Source organism: Protopterus annectens, chromosome 10.part0, assembly GCF_019279795.1.
Source record: "Protopterus annectens isolate FY-2018-M chromosome 10.part0, PAN1.0, whole genome shotgun sequence".
NCBI lineage: Eukaryota > Metazoa > Chordata > Ceratodontiformes > Protopteridae > Protopterus > Protopterus annectens.
Genome location: NC_056744.1, coordinates 910,714,018 through 910,730,507, shown reverse-complemented (window position 1 = coordinate 910,730,507; position 16,490 = coordinate 910,714,018).

Here is a 16,490-nt window from a genome sequence, read left to right as displayed (position 1 = left end):
GAGAGATTTCTCCTCTCTTTGAGTTGCTGCAGCCATGGAGTCATTTGTATACAAGTTCAGGGGTGGGGTCAAGTCCTCTACATTAGGGGATGCAGGAGGGCTTGCCCCCTGCAAAAAACACAAAGTTATTTTTTACATTTTTGTGTTTCACCCATTATTTTTCAGCATTTCTGATGGTCAGCATCGTGGAGATTGGTGGTTTATTGTAGAACATACCAAAACATATGGCTTAGGTGGGGGTAAATAACATGACATGGCTGGCTGATCAGGCATGTTCTGCCAATTTATACTTGCCCTAATGTCAGACATAGGGAGACAAACAAATTATTTTTGGATCAGGTGTGATCATAGCACCAGAAATGAAGGCTTGCATGAGTCTTTATTTACATGTGTTCACTAAGGAACCATGGCTGCCTTCATTTTGAATTGACTGTTGAGAAATTCATTAGCAAGTACAAAGAAGTGCCTTGCCTTGTGTGTGAGTTGTTTTGGAACCTGGCCTGATATGTAATTTCCAGTAACTTGTACCAGTAAAAATCTTAAAGCAATTTGACAGACTCTTCAAAACTGTGTCAAGAAACAAGCTTTTGTCAAGCAGACACACACACATACATACACACACACACACACACACACACACACACACACACACACACACACACACACACACACACACACATACATTCACCATATGTATTTTCTGTAAAAGCAATGAAAGTGTCATATATAAATCTTATTGACATCTGTGAATATTTTGCTGCATTTTTTGTAAAACCATACAATATATTAAACAAAGCTTAAAAAGAAGTTCAAGATACCTATAGAACATAAATATGAAACATTCACGCATTCATGTGACCCTAATACATTCAAATCAGTTAATGCTGAAATCTGTACTTTTGATATAAAGTCAGTAGACAGATGCACTCCTTACTTACTTTTTTACAATCCAAAAAATAGAATGTAACTGGATGAAAAGTAGATTGTGAGTTAGGTAAGTTTAAATAAAGAATTATTATTTTTAAACACCTTTATTGAATCATCACTTGTGACGTGCAAATTTTCATTTATACAAAAGCAATCAAATTGTATTGAGTTAACACCAACAAACATTATACTTCACATATATTGCTATACATCATATAACCCAAGCAACATTACATAAATCGTTCAATATTATTTTCTGACTTGGTGCTGCCTGGTGAATGAGCACCATTTTATGTAACTCTTATTAGTATCTGTGAATGTTATACACGAGTAACAGCTCATTTATCCACCAGGTGGATTCAAAAGCAATATGCCACTGAGACTACAAGATGTATATGATAAATATATATAAAACAAAGTGCTGTTTCACAGTTCACTACAGAATTATTTGGTTGCATTGCTGTTGTGGTTACTTTTTATAAATGAGTGAATGAAGGAATAAATAAACAAAAAACAAATTATCAAAGCAGCAAATACATTGTTGAGCCACAGCTTTGGAAGTCTCAAAGTGGAACTTCATAAGACGTAATCTGAGACTGGGAGGCAAGATTTAGGCTTACCTCTTACTTTCTTCATTGTTACTTGGATGTGGCAAGTCTCTTCAGCTTTAGTACCGGCACTAAATGTAGGTGAGGAATACCTTCTGTCATCACACTGGAGTTACACTTAATGTTTTGAACTTTTTGGATATCAAATGTCACATTTCAGTTCACATAAAGCAAATAACTTGCATTTAGAACAAGTACCTTTATGAAACTCTTTTTTGAAAAATGCATTTTAATGTTTTAATAACCATACTTGTGAAAACTAGACCTAAATTACTTGGCTTCATTACTTGTTTCACTACTAGCAATATTCCACTGTGATGACTCAATTATGTAAGTTGCTCTAAAATCCAATATTGGTGCAAACTTAATTATAAGAAAATTCATGGTTGACAATGACCTGGAACTGTAGCCAGTATAAAATCAGAAATCGCCAGTTTATTTATCATGGTAACAACGATATTAAAAAAATTGATAGTACCAAAATAAAAATGGTACTAGATGACTGTTGAAGAGTAATTTGGCAAAAAGCGTAACTGTATTTCAAATGCAGACTTTGTATCCTGTGAGAGTTTATCAATAATAAAAATAAAAACACATCACTTCTGAAGTATACTGTTGTTTTCTTTGTTTTGTTAGGGCATTGCTGGCTATTCACCAGAAAAGGCCTGCATTAGAATACAGATTTGAAGTAACTGTGAAGGACAGGGCAGTCTAACAGTTTAACTTTTTCTTAAAAGCTATTGTACCTTAAGAAACATGACACTTTTGGTGTAGAATAAAAGCCACTATATTGTTATTATATAAGATGGGAAGCTGTTTTGCTGATGTTAAACTGCTGCAGATGTTTCCAGAAGTATAACAAGACCACATGACAACATCACTGTGAGGGTATGACACATGGCTAGTAATAATCCATACTCCTTAACTGGAAAAGTGATTGGATCTCTGATTCCTACACTTCTTAAAGTTTCAAAATAGAGAGGAAAGAAGAAAAATAACACAGCCTGTGATAAGGGATGAATCAAAGACCAGTGTTTTGAAGAAAGTAACACATATGCCTGAAATAAAAAAGTGAATGAACAATGTATTCTAGACAGAAGCTAGACACAACTGCTCGTTAAACTAAAGAGAATACAGACATATGGATGTTACAGTCCCTTAAACAATGCAGACAGAACAAATGACACAGCAAATGTGATAGCCCACCTAGCTGTTAGTGAAGTTATTAGAAAAACAGTATTCAAAGGAAGAGGTACACTCCCAGATTCACTAATCTTCCATACATGACTAGCTTAGTCCTGCATGGAAGCAGCCGTTTAGGAGCAGGATGGCAGCGTGCCATGCATATTAATAAGGTGTGCCGCCCGAGCTCCTAGGCTTACACGGAGTGTGTACGAGTGCAGGGGGCATGTCTGAGAGCAGAGCTCTCAGAATAAACATGCCCCTGCAATGTAGAACAGCAGAAAGTAGTAAGAAATGAGCGAGATCGCTCATAAGTGTCCGCATATCCCCACCAACAGTCCCCCATGTGTACAACAGCAACAGAACATATAAATTAAATGAAGAAACCCTTTTATTTATTTTTTTAAAAATCCGAGTACAGCTAACCGTAGGTGATTGGGTGTGCCCATTGCTTAGCTATGGTTAATGCAGCTTAAATAGCAGAAAGAGGATAAAAAGCAAGATATATGCAAATGAAGCAGTACAGCAATAGTTTAGTGGGCAGAGCATTCGCCTTTCAAGCATTCATTCTCGGTTCAAGTCCCACTGCCGTATATTCCATTTTCCCTTCAAATCACTCTATGATAAATATTTTTTGTGGCATAACCTAATAAATAACATACATTTGTGAAAGGCAGTACTGCATTTAATGCAGATGTGAGATGTCAGTGCCATAATGTTGCAAAGTCCACAGATAATCACATGTGCCCCATACAGTATCACAGATACAGATGGAAGGTAAACTCTGTAATGAATGATAACTCCATACATTTTCCAAATCACCCACCTCCCCAAGAGCCATTACACTATTAACCTCTTTTTTCTTCCTGTAAAGCATGCTAAGCAGGTTTAGACACACCCCCTAGCTTAGTTATGCTAAGCTAGGAGCAAACCCAAGCCACAGGGCTCCAATCCGCTTACAGTATGCTTGACACACACCCCCATGATGTCACCTAACTCCTAGGCTTGCACCAGGCTGTTCCTACTCTTACACTGTTGGGACCTGACTCACATGTTGGGAAAAACTGGGATTCACTATCCTTCCCCTCATTTGCATAGGATTGCCTGCTAATGCATAGTTACGTCTTACACTGAGCCTCCCCCCTTAGCAACCACTACTCACTGGCCAGATTGTCTTCTGCCTGCCATTGACTTGCATGGCCGAATACTGATTTTAGTTAGAATGCTTATTTTAGGTTTATTTTATTATTTTTCCCCGATCCCATTTGCACGCCACTGCCTTACACTTACACAGTCGAGATCAGCTAAAAAAAATAAAAGTTGCTTTTTTTATTTTTTAAACTGTTTGCCATGCTAGTGGCCTTATACTTGGCCATTGGCATGCTTACTACTTGATATGCAGCCTTTATTTGGGGCTGTCACAGATCCGTTTTTGGTTTTGCAGTAATGTACTCAGTTACTAACCGAGTACATTTCTGCTGATTGCACTAGTCCTGTACGGACGGCCGCAATCTTCCTGGATCACAAGATCACCTCATAGATTTCACCTGCAAATGGGGCGATTTGCATACAAGGGCTTCGCCCGTGCAGTATTAGTGCAGGAGCTCTCGGTGCATGCCCCTGCAGGCGGTTCCTGGATCACACGGCAGACATATTGCCTGCTAGAGCTCCTGCACTGATCCTGAACACCGTGCAGGGCATAGTGAATCTGGGGGACAGTCTTTACAGCATAGAAAATGACACATTTTAAGCTCTACTGAACTAAGTTGAATTAAATAAATATAACAGTGATTAAGGTACTTTTTGTTCTATAAATCATGCACAAACAGGGCAGATTCTTGCCTATTACTTGCAAGGTAAATTGGTGCATGTTGAATTTGATGTGTGCATGATTATTGGGTTTAAGGTAGTATAAGGACACTAGTACAAATGCCACTTTAAATGAAAACAACCAGTCAGAAACATTCACACAATTTTTTGAACTGCTCTTTCTCTCCGTGCAGTAGGCTTCACTCCATGCACCACTAATTGCTACACCTAAGGGTAAATAAAACTTACTTTGGTACCTTAGTGCCACTAGTATTCACCGGAACAGTGTACTAGTTTGTGATTATTGCCTGTCTGCTGAAGAAAAATTTCTGAATGTTGTTTTCTTGAAGTAACTTATTCTAATAGTTCACCTACATATATACAGAACTGGTTTGAAAAAAATTCCAAATATTATTAAATTTTACAGAATAAGTATTTGTAATATGTGTATTTAACCTTCAAGCTTTCAAGTAAGCTTTCTGAATTCTATATTTTAAATGTCCATCTGACATCTATATGACTACAGTTTAAATGAAAGAAAAAAATCTTACAAATTAGAAAAAGCATTTGAAGGTGACCAATTTCCCATTGCTGAGATCTATAGCTCTTTCTTTCAAAATAGCTGCTTGTTGATTTGTCAGAGCTGTTAGGCCAAAGTACTAAGGATAAACTTGATATGACATTGACCTTTGATCATTAAGAATAGTTTAGATATAAACGTGGTACAATTTAGTGTAATTTCTTATATTTTCCTGACCTTTACAATAAAAAAAAAAATCTAAGACTATTCAGTAAATGCCGTTACCTTGCATTTTAAAGGCTGTCATCCCTCCATCTTCAATGCTGTATTGATATGGCCTTGAAGCTCTGCTCACCCACTCATTATGTTTACTTTTGTATGGATGTGAGGCGCATTTCTCAAAAAGTCAGTAGTTACAAAACACCATTAGACCTTCTATAAATGATTATCTTCTACTGTGCTGATGAGTCATTTTCACACGGCTACACAATTTATTTACACAGGAGACCAATTTATTTAACTGCTTCTGTGCTAACTGCTTCCATTGACATCCAGGTCTACCTTGAACAAGCTTTTGTGACAAGTTGCTTATTGAACTGCAACTAAGTATTGTCTGCTACTAAACAAAAGCTTTATCCGATTATGAGGCCTGGCACATTATTTTATCTCTAAACTGTTATAAAGCCTTACTAAAACACTCATGTCTTTCTGCATTTGTTCCTCCAGGGTTCAGTTGTTGGACAGTTTTTATCAGTAGGTATTCTAATTTTACTGTTTTACTCTGAATTCAGAAAAAATAGATATGCAACTGAATTGATTAATATGTCACTGACAAATTCATCTAGTCAGCACCTCTGGTGCTTCAGAAATGCAGCAAGTTAAAGGAATATTTTCTGCAAGCAACTGCTGACAAGTGATGGTATTCATAGTGAAATTCTAGTTCATACCAAATTCCTCTTACTTTGTAGTAACACTTTAAATTACATCATGCACCATAGGTTAATACAAACTTATATGAAACAATCCCCTGGATTCTCAAAAGCTTGCACAGAGTGCAAGATCGCTGCAGGAGCTCAAGCAGGCAATATGTCTGCTGTGCTATCCATGAACAGCCTGCAGGGGTGTGCACGAGCACACCGGCACTAATCCTGCACGGGCTAAGACCTGGTATGCAAATCACCCCATTTTCAGGTGAAATCCATGCAAATGAGGTGATATTGCAATCCAGGAAGCTTGCAACAGTCCGTGCAAGACTAGTGCTATCTGCAGAAATGTACTCGGTTAGTAACCGAGTACATTTCTGCAAAATCCAAAACGCAGCTATTACAGCTCCAAATAAAGGCTGCATATCATGTAGTAAGCATGCCAATGGCCAAGTATAAGGCCATTGGCATTGCAAACAAAAAAAAAATACACAAATCAACTTTTTTTTAGACGATCTCAGCTGTTTAAGAGCAGGGCAGTGGCGAGCAAATGGGATTGGGGTAAAATAATAAAATAAACCCAAAATAAGCAGTCTAACTAAAAATCACTATTCTGCCATGCAAGTCAATGGCAGTCAGAAGACAGCCTGGCCAGTGACTAGTGGTTGCTAAGGGGGGAGGCTCAGTGTGAGACATGTAACTATGCATTAGCAGGCAATCCTATGCAAATGAGGGGAAGGATAGTGAATCCCAGTTTTCCCCAACATGTGAGTCAGGTCCAAACAGTGTAAGAGTAGGAATAGCTTGGTGCTAGCCTAGGAGTTAGGTGACATCATGGGGGTGTGTGTCAGGCATACTGTAAGTGAAATGGAGCCCTGTGGCTCGGGTCTGCTCCTAGCTTAGCACAGCTAAGCTGGGGGGGGGGTGTCTAAACTTGCTTAGCACTCTTTACAAAGCCTAAGTGTGTGTCACACCGTGCACCAGATTTTGCAGGAAGAAAACAGAGGTTAAACTAGGAAATAGTAGCAGTGTGCACATTTGAACAATCTGCTTGTGTGGCATGCATACAGGCCTAAACAGGAAGGCAATGGGAGGGGTAAACAGCAGTATGAAGGTAACCAAGGAGAACTAGCTTAGTTTGCAGGTGAAATGTATCAGAATCAGCCAGTTACACAGGCAGCAGACCAGCCCAGCCCCAGAACACTATTATAAACTAAGCAAACACCTTTTCTCTGGTTTTTCCCCACACTGTACACCACCGGTGTAAACAAGTGGAGAACCTTTAACACTTACAACAGAAAAATGATAGGGGCTGCAATACAACTTGTGGAAGAGGCTGAGGGTGGTGAGGATGTGAATGCTGTCGACCAACCCACAGTGAGGAGACGGAGAAGAGTGTACAGACCCAGGGTAACTTACCAAGAGCTACATGAGCTGGAGATAGTGGAGCACTATAGGCTGGACAAGGACCTCCGACAGCAAATTGTTGAGCTGTGCCGGCCATGCCTGAAACACAGAACTAACAGAGGTGAACCCATCCCAGTGGATACCAAGGTATGTGTAGGCCTAAGAATACTAGTTACAGGTACCTTCCAAAGGCCAACTGGGGATATGATGGAGATTTCACAGGCATCAGCATCCAGGGTACTCCACCAGTTCCTGGATGCCATGTCAGCACATGTCGGTGAGCACGTATATTTCTCCAACACCCATGTGGCATTGGCCAGCAATATCCAACTGTTCCACCAAATAGCAGACTACCCTGAGGTAGTGGGTGCTATAGACTGCACACACATATGCATCAAAGCACCACCCGGTGAGCGAGGTAGGGTCTACATCAACCGCAAGGGTTTCCCCTCTATCAACTGCCAGGTTGTGTGTGATGCCCAGGGCATAATAATGAATGTGTGTGCTGGCTGCCCTGGAAGCTATCATGATTCCCATATCTGGTATCTGATGTAGCTGTACCAGAGATTTGCCAATGGGGACATCAATCATGGTCACCTAGTGGGGGATGCTGGATATGTACTGGAGCCATGGCTGATGACAGACATCAGAAATGCACACACACCTGAACAAGAACTCCATAATGAGGCACATGCACAGACCAGAATTATAGTAGAGAATGTGTTTGGGATGCTCAAGTCATGGTTCTGGTGCCTGGACACATCTGGTGGACCCTTGCAGTACTCACCAGCTACATGTACCCACATTGTCCTTGTATGTGCCATGCTACACAATATGATCCTGCGGAAACAGCTGCAGCAGGAACAGCATGGGGCAGGGCCACATAGCCCCCCCCACCATTGCCAAGGCATGCACAGGCACAGCGTGACTTGGAGGAGGAACAACCTGAGTCTGCCACAGTAGGCAGAAGGAGGCATGCCCAGTATGCCCTGGCCTTGGCAAAGAGGCAACGCATAGCACATACACTGACACAGGAGGGACCCAGGGAATAACACCTCTCTCCAACTCTCACATACAGTAAAAGGGATGCCAAACAGTACACTACCTGTGCCTAACCTTGTGTAAGGGAGTGTAGTATGAGCATCCAACATAGGCAGCCCTGCAGCACCACCCTCAATACTGGGACACCCATAAGGTAAGTGACTCACACATGCCAGTCAGGGTGGGGTCACATACCCAACAACAGTCACAGCCAGCAGGACAGGTGCAGACAAACAAAAACAAAGGTTGTGCTATGGCCTCTGAATGAGGCCTATGGGTAACCCCCCCCCCCAGGCCTACACAGACAGACTACAGCAGGTCAGGCTGTGGGATGTCAATTCTGAAGGGTAGGAAGTCAGAAACTAATATGTAAGTAATTAAAAGCTAAGATCTGTAGTACACTGGTATGCCTCTAGCCAACACGATAGGTAAGACTACAGACTGAAATGGAGTACTCGACATACTAGTACAGTCCTAGCAAATATGTACAAGTGTCAGGTGCCTCCCCATCCAACGTAAAAATGTAGTCAGTCAGGTGTGCCCCCTGAATCCTGTGTAGAAATGCAGAAATAGTCAGGTTTGCCCCCACCATCCTACATAGAAATATAGTAACAGTCAGGTGTGCCCCTACACAATCCTGTGTAGAAATGTAAAAATAGTCAGGTGCCCCCCCCCCCCACCCCATCCTATGCAAAAATGTAGTAACAGTCCATGCCAAATGATCGATGGATACCCTGCAGAGACAGCATGCTACATGTAGGTGTACAACACAAAGGTCAGCACTGCAGTACAAACTACCTTGAGTCGATCCACACATTTAATACAGACGGCCATACTGGCATACCCACACACTTAGAGTAATGAAGGCAATATCATTTATTTATTTATTTATTTATTTCAGTTTGATGACCGGGGAGGTCCACTGGGCTCAGAAGCCCATTTTCAGTGGAGGCCCGGGGAAAAAGCTCCAGATTACATAATAATATCAAAGATAAAACAAAAGAAAAAACAAAAGATAAAATTAAATTCGGTTCAAAGATACAGATACATGAAGATGCAACAGTCAGCCTAAGTGATAAGAATACTGGTAGATTATGAATCAGAGACATTAAGAGGTATAGTATTTACATAAACATATGAGTTGTGTATTGACATATTGACATATGAGTCATATATTGACATATGAGTCATGTATTGACTTAGTTGGTTACAAAGGTTACATAGAGTCTGAGTCATTGTTATGGCAGAGTAGTAGAACAAGCATAAATGTTAGGGAGGGGAAATAAAGGGACAGCAAACTATTTACAATACATACATATATACACATGACAACAGTAGACAGAAAGTAAATCCAGGAACAAAGATTGATGGTAGTAGGAATTAGTATAGAAATACAGTTAGTGTGTGTGGAGTAAAAGTCTAGGTGGGAAAAGTGCAGTTGCACTTCCGCCTAGAGAACAAGTAGGAATGGAGAAGAGTTTTGAAGTTGTCGGAATTTTCTGTCATTCGTAAAGAAGGAGAGAGAGAGTTCCACTTTTTGGCTAAGGAAAAAGATAGGAGGTACTGCCAGGCAGGTCGCTTTGGTTTATGGACAGTGAGTAGGTTTAGGTGAGCAGATCTAAGTGGCCTGTTAGGGGTGTATGGTTGTAGGATATTGGATAGCACAGGACATTTACAGGGGTTAAATAATAGCCTGTGGGCAGTGGTAAGTTGGTGGTAGTCTAGAAGGTTGGGAAGTTCTAGCCAGTTTAGTGAGCGGAGTGCAGAGCAATGGTGGGAGAAGTTGGCTTTGATGGCGAATTTTGAAATTTTATTATAACAACTTTCCATTTTTGAGGAGATGGAGGCAGATAAGTTGGTTAATAGAGGGGCACCATATAATAGTGATGGAAGAAGATAGGTAGTGGTGAGGGTTTCAGTAGAAGAAGGAGAGAGAGATATAGTGGATGTTTCTATATAACAGGCCTAATTTTTGATGTGTTTTCTTGATGTTGAGATGAATATGTGTGTCAAATTTTAGGATTTCATCTATGGTGATCCCAAGGAGTTTGGCATAGGGAACAATTTCTATGGTTGAGTTATTGTGGCTTCTAATTTGGAAGGACTGTTTGTCAAGAGAGAAGTATTTTGATGGGGGGAAAGAGTAGTATTTTGGATTTGTTAGCATTTAGAGCTAGGTGGTTTTGGAGCATCCAGTTCTCAGTGGTGGAGAAGGCAGTTTGCGTATGTGCCAGAAGTTCAGGGAGGTTGGTGGCACAGCAGATTAAAGTGGAGTCATCGGCGTATTGTACGATTTTGGTGTTTGGGATGGCAGAGTGGAAGTCGTTGATAAAGATGTTGAATAGCAAGAGGCCAAGAATGGAACCTTGGGGAACTCCATTGGGGGTAAAAAGGAAGTTAGAGGTACCTTTCCTCCATTTTACAGCTTGAGATCTATTGGAAAGGTGACTTGAGAACCAGGATAGTGTATTGTGTGAGAGGTTGAGGTTAGCTAGGTGGCTAAGGAGATGAGAATGGGAGACAGTGTCGAACACCTCAGAGAGATCTAGTAGGACTGTTGATACTATTTTACCAGTGTCACGGGCATGATTGACTATATCAAGAAATGAAAGTAGAGCAGTTATAGTGCTATGGCCAGGACGGAAACCATGTTGGGTGTGAGAGAGGAGGTGGTTTTCAGTAAGGAAAAGCATTAGCTGAATGTGAATGCATTTTTCCAGTATTTTAGAAATTGGGGAGAGGATGGCTCTAGGGCGAAAGTTTGAGGTATTGTTATTTATACCTCCTTTATGGAGAGGGTGTATAAAGGCAGCACACCACAACTTGGGGACATATGATTCCTGTATGGATCTGTTGATTAGGATGCTAATGGGGAGGGCGATTCCATCTGCGGCAATTTGTAAGAATTTAGATGGAATGTTATCTGGGGCATTAGAGCAAGGTTTCAGTTTGCAGAGAAGTTTTTTTATATATGAGTTAGAGACTGGATTGAGTTGAAAAGTGGGGGGAGGGTTGGGTTTGGAGCCTGGGGTAGAGTGACTGAACTGTGAGGATGGGTTATTAGGGAAGGACTTATTTAGTTCAGCTATAGAATTAATAAAGGAGGAGTTGAAAAGAGTGGCAATTTCTGGGTCGGACTTGGTAGTGTCAGGGCAGGGATTATTTTTGGTGCCTGGGTTGAGAAGTGAATTAATGGACTTCCAGAATTTTTGGGGGTTTTTAGAGTGTTTGGCTTGGAGAGTCATAAAATAGGATTTTTTGTCTTTGGATATATGTCTTTTAGTAAGGTTGCGGAGTTGCTTATATTGAATTAGGGTCTCTGGTTGTTTATTGTGCTGAGATAATTTCCAGCATTCATCTCTCTGTTGCATGAGTTTTTTGGTTTCCCTAGTTAACCATGATGCGGATTTGATTATTATAGTTCGAGGTGGTGCATGGGAATTAAGCACATTTAGGAAAGTAGAGTTAAAGGCCTCGACGGCGCTGTCGAGTGGTAAAGTCTTTAGATTGTTCCAGTTAGTTTGTTTAAGGGTATTAGAGAAGGTTAGAGGATTGAAGTTTGTTAGGTTGTGTGTATGTAGGTATTGGTGCTGGAGGGGAGGAGACTGGGTTGCTCGGTGGATGAAGGCAGGCTGGTGGTCACTGAAAGTGTCGGGGAGGATTCCAGAGTCCAGGATGTTGTTAGGGTGGGTAGCTAGGATCCAGCCAAGTGTAGATCCTGGAGGATTGATCTTGTTGGGTCTAGTGATAAAGTTGGTTAATTGAGTGAAGTTGAAAACATTGATAGCAATGGCTGGGTTATGGTTATTAATTTTAATATCAGTCAACAAAATACTGAAAGATCATACTAGGCATGCTCACACACTTAAACACATGAAGGCCATGTCTGCAAAAACCGGTGGACCAGACATATCTGGCAGCTGCATATGTTAGTGCAGACACTCTTCGGTATGCACCACACATGCTTTGCACACACAGTGGATAGGAATACAGGCATATATGTAAGGACAACACACTATAATAAGCCAAAGGTAGACATACATAGATGTGTGGAAGAAGGTGACTGTGACAAGGAGCCATCCAGGGCTCTCCCACACCCAGCACACAGCCAAAGGGCCACAACCACATGAGGGTCTGATGTCATGCACTGCAGATACTACCCACCACTATCTGTCAGCATTACAGAGTATGTGGTGCACGTGCCAACTGTGCAACATGACTGTTCAAGTAAGTAGTCATCTATCAGCTGTATGCATGTACCTGTGGAATATGACCCAGGTTGTGCCCACATGTGGCGTGTCAACCCCTAAATGAATGGGTTATGGCCCATGCACACAAACTGCCCTTCCTATAGCCCCAGTATGACAAACCTGCTGAGGTCATCTACTGTGAAATACACCTTTGGGAGAGCTGCATCCAAGTAATTTCTGTGGCACATCCCATAACTGCATACTGCTGCAATGTGATAAAATAGTTAGGTAGGATTTTAATTCCCAGCGATGGCAACTGTGTTTTTCTGTCTGTGCAGGTGGCAATGTTTTTAGGGTAGTCACACTCCCTACAATTCAAATGCTCATCTTTGGCAAGGCTGCTGATGTCATCCACCTAGAAATACACCTCTGGGTAGCTGTAGTCCTGTAATTGCCATAGCACATCCTGCAAATGTGGTCTGTGGTCGTATGATAGATTCATTAAGTAACTGTTCTAATCCCAGACATGGCAGGTGTCTGTCTGTATAGAGAGCAATGTTTTTAGGATAGTCACACTCCCTACAATTCAAATGCTCATTTTTGGCAAGGCTGCTGATGTCATCCACCTAGAAATACACCTCTGGGTAGCTGTAGCCCACTAATCTCCATAGTGCGTCCTGTAACTGTGTATTGCTCTCATGTGATAAATTAATTAGGTAGCTGTTCTAATCCCATACATGACAAGTGTTTGTGTGTGTGTGTCTGTCTGTCTGTGTAGAGAACCATACTTTTTAGGGTAGTCACACTCCCTACAATTCAAATGCTCATCTTTGGCAAGTCTGCTGATGTCATCCACCTAGAAATACACCTCTGGGAAGCTATAGCCCACTAATTTCCATAGGGTGCCCTGTAACTGTGTACTACTCTAGTGTGATAAATTAGGCAGGTAGCTGTTCTAATCCAAGACATGGTAAGTGTGTGTGTGTGTGTGTGTGTGTGTGTGTGTGTGTGTGTGTGTTATGTGTCTGTCTGACTCTGTCTGTGTAAAGAACAATGCTTTTTAGGGTAGTCACACTCCCTACAATTCAAATGCTCATCTTTGGCAAGGCTGCTGATGTCATCCCCCTAGAAATACAACTCTGGGAAGCTGTAGTCCAGTAATCTCATTTAGGTAGCTGTTCTACTCCCAGACATAGCAAGTGTGTGTGTGTGTGTGTGTGTGTGTGTGTGTGTGTGTGTGTGTGTGTGTGTGTGTGTGTGTGTGTGTGTGTGTGTGTGTGTCTGTCTGACCCTGTCTGTGTAGAGAGCAATGGTTTTTAGGGTAGTCACACTCCATACAATTTGTATGCTCTACTATGGTAAGGCTGCTGATGTCATCCACCTAGAAATACACCTTTGGGAAAGATGAAGCCCACTAATTTTCATAGTGTGTGCCATAAATGTGTACTGCTGTAGTGTGATATAGATCTATGTTAGGAATTCTATACCCATGCATGTTGATTGTGGATGTTTTGTGTGTGTTTCAATGTCTGTGTAGGGAGCAATGCATTTTAAGCTAGTCACACTCAGTGCATGTCCAATGGCCTACTTTGGCAGTCCTGCTGATGTCATCCAATGTGAAATACACCTTTGGGAAAAGAGATCTTCAATAATCCCTGTGGTGTGTCCTGTAACAGCTTCATGCTGTAGTGTGATATAGCACCCTGTTAGGGCTCTATACCCACACAACTCAGTTGTGGAAGTTTTGTGTGTGTTTCAAGGTCTGTGTGGGGAGCTAAGCATTTTAGGCTAGTCACACACAGTACATGTCCAATGGCCTACTTTGGCAGTTCTGCTGATGTCATACAATGTGAAATACACCTTTGGGGAAGAAGTGCTCCAGTAATCTCTGTGGTACGTACTATAACTGCATAGTGTTGTAATGTAATAAACTAGTTAGGTAGGGGTTCAACTCCCAGACATGAAAGGTGTGTGTGTGTTTGTAACTTATATCCTGTGTGGAGGTGAGTGTGTGACACCTGGGCCCAATGTGTTGTGGGTTTTGCAAAAGTTTTTTTATGGTGGCCCTATATCACAATGTCCACTGTACAGGGATAACAGATGTGAAATGGCCTAGAGGCTGGGGTGCAAAGCCATACCCATACATGTGACATCACGGCCAGGCAACCCCAGTATTACACAGAGCACACTCTCAACCCATGTCACATACACACATGCACACACATGCCGAGGCAACCGCCAATATGTGTGTAGTACACTGCATTTTGGCAACTGATAGTAACTATGAAGTAATTGCAGTGGCCTACAGAGGGCATGGTACCCTGTCCATCTGTCCAATAGGCACATACATGCAGACAGTGGACCTTCCCCATGTTCCCCACTCGACACCTGCAACACCTGTGGTGCCATCACATGTGACCCACAAAGGACATACCATGCCTGAAAACATGCCCTGTATGGACAGATGCCACTGATATCAGGGAATGTCATTAGCATACTATCAATGTAGGTGCAGGGTTAGTCTGCTGTCCATTACCAGTTCCTGCCACAGGTGGTCAAGACTGGCACATCTGACGATAATCTGTGTACACAACATGGGCTCAACACCCCAGGTACAGTTTCACATGTCACTGTACATGCATGTGGGAGGTGTGCACATCCCAGACACCGTCCATGTCATGGAGTAGGGCAGACATACATGGCAAGCAATGCATAGCACTGGCCACACACAATAGCCACCCAAGTGACTGGATGGTAGATACAATACCCACCTGTGTGGGCAAATGCAGAAACCACAGGCCTGAGCCACAATGCAGACCATTGTCATGTGGCCTGATGCCAAGGTATACCCATTACCTAGCCTTGTATAGCCATCTGGCACAGTCGCCCACCACATATCCGTGCAGAAATGCAGCCATGCATGTCAGTACTGGCACCCTCTGTGTTTGTGTGTGTGTTGTATGATGTGTATGATCACATCCACACTCACTATGACCTCCAGTGGCATACGGAAGCATGCTGCTTGATGTCAGACACCTTCCCATACCCTTTGCCCATATAACCTCTGTATGATCTGTGTGGTGCATGTGATACCTGCATAGTAATGTGTTGTTGCAATCTCACTAGGGATGAGCTGTATCCCTGGCCCTGCCAAGTGTGTCAATGTATGTGTGTCCCTGTGAGAGTGTGGCTGTGTGACGCTGGCACCTGTTCATGCGGACAGGTATGTGTACATCACCTACTGTATAGCTACCATATGCCTGTTGCAGACGACACTCAACATCACATATATGTTCCGCGGACTCCACAGCAGGTAACCTATGTAGAGCATCCAACAGCATAGGATTGTGATAGCACTAGGTGGTAGGTGTGTGACACAAACATGCTTAGGTTTTACTTTCCCATCCCCCCTGACTTGTCGATGCCTCTTTCTGCCTCTCTCACTCCCTCACTGGTGGATGTGGAGACCTATACCTTCTTTTTCTTAGGCAGCAGCATGCGTATTGTAGATAGTGCTCATGATCAGCTGATGGCCTCTGCACAAATTGCAGCCCTCCCCTAGCTGATTGTATGTGGAACAGCTGTGGTAACATTCCCATAGCCAATTGCATGGAAACACACTCCAATATCTAGGAACATCATGTTTGTGTTGGTCCTTTTCATTCACTGTGAGCAGGAACTCGTTCTGTTGTTTGGCAAACAGCATTTCAGATGGAGTGGGAATTTACCTCTGACAACATACACTGTGGAAACAGGCCAACACATGGGAGGGGGATGTGCCTGACCTGACCACAGACTGTAAGTGCTGCTATACTGCATTCAGAGTAATGTTGGTTTAACAGGGTGTGTGCGGATATGCCTGTCCTACATGTATTAATACCTG